Below are 6,973 nucleotides of genomic sequence, written 5' to 3'. Positions count from 1 at the left end.
CACGATAATAAATGACAGGCATTTGTATCTGCCAAATCAAAATGGAATATTATAAATATATTACCTAATCCGACAAGATTCTCTTGAATTATTTCTCTGGTCTAATGTATATATATTTTTTAAACATACTAACATAAGCGTTCGGCTTTACCCATAGTAATACACATTAAAACACAGCGTCTCTATGTTTGATGCATATTTTTTTTAAATTTATGTCATTGTTTTCATAGAAACGGTTAGATAGATTTATGACTGATTATATATGCATAGATAGATATGCATGTCATACAGATAGAAGGCTTAGCAAATGAGGCACCAATGGTAAGTGGTAACCACTGTCCGTAGATTGGTACAGTAAGAAATATTAATGATGCACCATATCACCAATGCGCTACAAACTTTGGGAACTAAGACGTTATGACCCATGTGCATGTAATTACACAGAAACGCTTACCCTTTGAACCGGAACACAACAATACTAAGGGTTGTTTGGCAGTAGAATAGGAGATACCTCCTATTCTAAACACGTAGTTGAGTTTTAACCAACTTCAAAAAATAATGGTTTGCAAAATTTTATATAATTTTTTATGCATGGAGGGCTATAGTTGCTGTTCGTCCCCATTTAACTTATAAGAAATAAATTGAAGCCGGTTATTTTTTTATATATTTCTTTATATTATTTTTTATATAGCCGGGTATTCTCTATTACCTTTCGAAAATACATTATTAGCAATATCATATTTTATATCATTTATTATGCTAGCGCCTTTATAACATCATTCGATTATACAATATTAATATTTCAATTTCGTTTTAGACGTATATTTTCTTAAATAGTAAAGGTATTCCAAAGTAGAAATTTAATTAAGCCTGTTATAAACAAATTTCATCTCTCGAAGAAATGTCACTTAACCCAATCTTGAAATAACATAATAGATTTGGGGGGATGCACTGCACCTTCTATTATTAAGTATATTATATTCTTCAGATGGTTTCGTAGTAAAAATAAAGTTTTTATTAAAATTCTATGGAATACTTCTTCTATATTTGGCGCCTTTTCTGTTATAATATCAACAAAACCAAAGGAATTAGCGAGCGGAATATTTTATATTTTTTACATATTATTTCCAATTTACAAACATTCCGCTTCTCGTATGAATTAAAAAACTTGTAGCATCAGACAATATTCGATTTTTGTATAAATATTTTAAAGATTTTTTTCCATAAAGAGCTCCCTTTGATATGCCATATAATTTGATATGCCACAAGTCACTTTTGAAAAAAAAATTCGTAATTATTTTTCGCAACATAATATATACCTAATTCATAATGAAAATTCCTTTTTTTATGCTATATCCGTGTTTGGGTCACCAAATTTAGTCTAAAATTATTTGTATGGTATCAAATGCACGAAATTCTAAAACCAACATATTTCCATTTTAATGTTCTCAAATAACATTTATCTCCTACGTACAAAGTAAATTCCACGTAAAGGTTTAACTTATTAAGTTAATGTATTTACGTGTGAGCGTTAGCAGACCAACATATCCAACAATGTCCATAGTATGGCACCGGGACGTAATGGATAGTGATGCTGCTTTGTCCTTTGTACCGGCGTTGTAGACAAGTTAGCGGTTAGCGGACACGTGTGACGCGGCATTTCAAATTCCAGCCGAGGCTTCCTTGGCCCTCGTCAAGTGTTCACAAATGGTGTTGAGGTAAAGAGATATATTGGTTTTGCTACATCATACGAATAGCATATTTTACATTTGTTTCTGAAAAATGTTGAAGTGTATTAAAAAAAAATACTCGAATATAATTTGTTAGTTGAAATTGTTCTGTTATAATTATTGTTGATATAAATTATTTTTATACTTTATGTTTTTTTGAGATGTGTGTATATATGCGTAGTAACGCAGTCGTAGTCAGACTTTGTCATGTATAAAAAATGGAAATATCCATTTTTTAGCATATACATTAACAGCCTGTAAATTTCCCACTGCTGGGTTAAGGCCTCCTCTCATTTTTTTTTTGAGGAGAATGTTTGTAGCATATTCCACCAAGTTGCTCCAATGCCGGTGGGTTAACAAAATTCTGCCACATGTGTATCCATGTGGCAGAATTTCGTTGAAATTAAACACATGCAGGTTTCCTCACGATGTTTTCCTTCACCGCCGAGCACGAGATGGATTATAAAAACAAATTAAGCGCATGAAAATTCAGTGGTGCTTGTCTGGGTTTGAACCGGCAATCATCGGTTAAGATGCACGCGTTCTAAGCTTTTAGCATATATACTACCGTTATCCATACTAATATCATAAACACAGAAGTAAATCTGTCTGGATGTCTGTTGCTCTTTCAAAGCCAAATTTGGTTTGAAGCAAGCATGAACCTACGGAAGGACATTATTTTTAGTACTCTTTTCTAACACCTGACGTCAAACCCCTTAAAAGCAAAGCAAATGCATATGCGTCTGGTCAATGTACTCTCAACTCTATATCTTGTCCCTGTATAATTTAAAACGGTATATTTTACAAGACAGGAAAGAGTTCAGATACAAGACGTTAGTCTAGTATGCTCCAAGTTGCGACTGAGAATTTCTTGTACAAAGCACTGTCATATTTAATAAGATCACGTTTGTGAAATTGAAAAAACTAAGCGATAAAAATGTTAAGAACACCTACAAACTATAATCGTTTAGTTATTTAAAAGTTAAGATCGCAAATGCACTTTTGGGTTGTTGGGCGGTGAGTATGTTTGTGTAGATGTATATAGGCGGTAAATTAAGCAAGTGATTCCTACAGTATATCACTTATAATTATTAATTGCACGGACAATGGATTATACACAATACAGTTAAACACGAATGCACACAAGGATAGTTCACACAGCCAAATAGTCCATAGAAGTAATAATAGGTAGAAGAAACGAAAGCAGAAAGTAAAGTGAGCTCAATTACATAAAAATACTTGTAGCATAGAAAGCGAATGCGCGATGAATAAGCTTAGCAGGCGACACGGGTTTCGCGGCGAGAACTCGAGTACCGACTGGTGCAAGGCACGGCGTAGCGGCGCGCGCGCATTGTTCTCGAACTCCTGACGCGGTGCATAGAAAACAAAAGTCGAGGCGGTGACCCGCGCGTCTCCGATGCACGGGTGCGGTGGCGAATGAATATATGTTAAATATTATATCGAGTACATATATAGTAAATAAGAATAGATGAATGATAAATAGATAAATAATAAAAAATATATATATAATACTTGTATATTATAGTAGGCCACACACTTATATGCTTACCTCGTGGAAATGGTTTGCTTCGAGCATATCTTACCTCGTTTAAGAGGACATAATATACACGTGATTATCTTCATGTAAATAAACTGTTTTTCTTAGCCAACGAAAAATAAAAAAAAAAATTTTAAAAGCGATACTTATACGCTAGTATTAATATGTTTGTTAATCTAGTACAATCTTTATATAATAGATAGATAAAACATACTTACACTGGGAACTTAAAATCGTGGGACTTTGTTAAAAGCTTAACTTTCATAAATCGAACCGAATAATTAGTGAATTGGAAGTTAAAAATATTTATAATCAACACAATAATGTTTTGATGCAGACATGTTTTAAGTCACGAATGCATTTAACGATATTTCACTGGCTTTATTCTGATCTCGACTGCCTGTTATACGCGGAAGGCGAAGTTTTTCCTTCATTGATTGTTTTCTTGCGAAACACTTGCCTTGAGTCTCGCAACAAAGCGAGATGCAAGAGACTGTATTTGTCTTTCGAAATTAAATTCTTAATCTTTACCAAGACTTAGATTATAAATATCGACTGTAGGAAATGATGTTTTATACTTAATAAACATTTTTAGTCAAACTGGACTATATTCATTTCAAAAGTATTTTTATCAAAGAATACAATCAAATATGCTAGCTAATTTAAAATATTTTTATTGTAAGAATTATTAACTTTTTTATTATTGAAAATGTTGATTCAATGTTAACAAGTCAAGTAAAAGTCTAAGGAGACTAAGATGATATGTATCTTCTGTCTGTAATTTACTAGCTCATTCAAACTAAGACTTCATGCAACACACAAATAGTGTTAGTGTTTGTTGGTAGAATAACTAATTTACTATTTAAGTTTATAGCTAACTAGCTGTTACCCGCGGCTTTGCTCGCGTAGAATATGATTATATTTACAAATGAACTTAAAATATTACGTTAATGTATGACCTCTTTGTATAACACATTGGTGTGTATTTCGGCCCTTAGGGTAGAATATCCAGAAACGTTTAAATGCGTATCAACTTATTTTTAATCGGTGGCCCAAAAATAAAATTTCGAATTTCTAACTTCAAATTGACGGAATTCCAGACTAACCTGTATACGAAATGTCAACCCCTACTTTTCCCTTTAAGCGTAAAATATCAAGAAACGCTTAAATATGTATGTACTAATTTTTAATCAGTAGCCCAAAAATAAAGTTTCCTGATTCTAACTTCAAAAATGACGGTCTTCCAGACTATCCTATATACGAAATGGCACCTCTTTTAAGCCCTTTAACCCCTAGAATATGTAGAAACACTTAAATAGGTATTTAATCATTTTTAATCAGTATCTCAAAAATAAAGTTTCATATTTTTAACTTAAAAAATGAGGCCTTACATAAAAACTTTTAATCCTTATTTCACCCCCTCAGAGGTAGAATATCAAAAACCGCTTAAATACGTATTTACTCATTTTTAATCAGTGTCACAAAAATAAAGTTTCATGTTTTTAACTTAAAAAATGATTGACTCTCATAAAAACTTTCAACCCTTATTTAACCCCCTTAGTGGTAGATTATCTAGAAATGCTTAAATAAGTATCTACTCATTTTTGATCAGTATCCCAAAAATAAAGTAAAATGTTTCTATCTTTAAAAATGACGGACTTCTATACAAACTTTTAACCCTTATTTCACCCCCGTAGGGGTAGAATATGCAGAAACACTTAAATAAATATCTACTCCTTTTGAATCAGTATCCCAAATATAAAGTTTCATGTTTGTAACTTAAAAAACTACGGACTTCCATACAAATGTTCAACCCCTATTTCACCCCTTTAGGGGTAAAATTTACAAAATTTTAGTTAGTTAGTTTATAAGTGTACACCCTAAAATATAAGTTTTATGCTTCTAGTTCTAAAAGTGACAATACTTTCAAACACTTACAACCTTTCATCCCCCTTTTCAACCCTTACAGCACTTTTTCCAAATAAAAAGTAGCCTATGTCCTTTCTCAGGCTCTAGACTATGTGTGTACCAAATTTCATTTAAATCGGTCCAGTAGTTTTGGCGTGAAAGCGAGACAGACAGACAGAGTTACTTTCGCATTTATAATATTAGTATGGATTAAAGGGGCAGGTACTCGTTGATATGCTAGTAAAACCATTTCATGATGAACTTTCATAAGAACAAATTCTCTTAGCCAAAGATTAAGATATGAAATCGCAGTTTTAAGTGTAATCTTAGAATACAAAACTGATTTTTAAATGTCAAATCGAAGTCGTGTACAAAAGGTATTATTCACAATGTAAAAGGTCACGTATGTTTGGTCATGAAACTTAATTAAACTTCTGACTAATCAAACTAACGTATCTTCAGCGCATTCTTATTTTTATCCACAATATAACATAGTTTGTATAATGTATTGCCAGTAAACCCATTTCCCAGCACCTGAGTCAAAGCTATTAATCCGTGCTCCATCGCACAGCAGTCTTTCAAACTTTATTCATTGTTTTACTTGCGATGCACTTTCGTTGGGACTCACGACAAAGCTTGTTCAGATTGAACTTGTCTCCCGAAGTCTAATTCTTAAGTTTCTTAAATAAAGTTTAAATTAATTAATTTTATTATTAATGAGTTTATTTCATGTTGCGCTTAGAAAGGGATTATTAAATTTACATTTATGAAATACATATAATGGTACCAAAATTTGAAGACATGAAAAGTTTAATAAATTTAAATAATATATAGATTTACATTTGTGACTTGGGATTTATTTACGTAACAGCAAGAAGCAGATTTGCAACGCTCGTCTTGAGATTTGTTAGTAGATTTCTGAAGCGGCAACAATATATTCTCGCTATGTAAGTTCAGCGCATATTTCATAATGAAATAACAAACAGCGTAAATGTTACAAACGTTCTAAATATCATAGATTAAGTAAAAAAAGTTAAATATAAAAACATTTAAGACCCGTTAATATTTATTAGCTCCTAGCTGGGAAATATTAACGAGCTCCTCTCATGTTAAATTTAAATTTAAAAAATTAAATTGTTGGTTGATAATACATAAATTAACCGTTGAGTACAAATTGAATTAAACCACAAATTTAGAATACGAAAATTCAGCCTTGCTTACTAAAATTGTAATCCGTAATCTTAGGGTAAAGCTCACATGTACTATATTTTTTTGATTGCGTAGCAACGATGATGATATATTCCTGACCAATTTCCAACCAAGTACGCAGGATAATTATAGTGCACAAATGCACACACAGGTGACCTCTATTTTCGCACTCTCGTACTCCAATGGGACGGCTAATCCGACACGACCGGAAACGAAGAGGCAGGGAGTGTACACATTTCCGACATACAGACTCCGAGCTATTACTGAGAATTTTTCGATGGAAAAAACCAATAAAGTTTTATCAGCCCAACCAAGGGCTTAAATCCAGGATCTCGTCACTATAGCAACGAAACAGTTGAGGCAACGCAGCTATGATATAAATTACCAATCTTTTGAGTTAACAACAGTAACAACATAAACTATATCTGAAACTTATATAAAATTAATATTTATGTGGAAATGCTTAAGATTATTATATTTGATTCCCGTCTAGTTACATGAAACTCCGACAATTGGCGCACGTCATTTAATTTTGCTGATCTCATGTTTGTTCTCCGCGCCATCATAT

Source organism: Vanessa tameamea, chromosome 12 (genome assembly GCF_037043105.1).
Source record: "Vanessa tameamea isolate UH-Manoa-2023 chromosome 12, ilVanTame1 primary haplotype, whole genome shotgun sequence".
Lineage (NCBI taxonomy): Eukaryota > Metazoa > Arthropoda > Insecta > Lepidoptera > Nymphalidae > Vanessa > Vanessa tameamea.
This window is presented reverse-complemented; position numbering follows the sequence as displayed.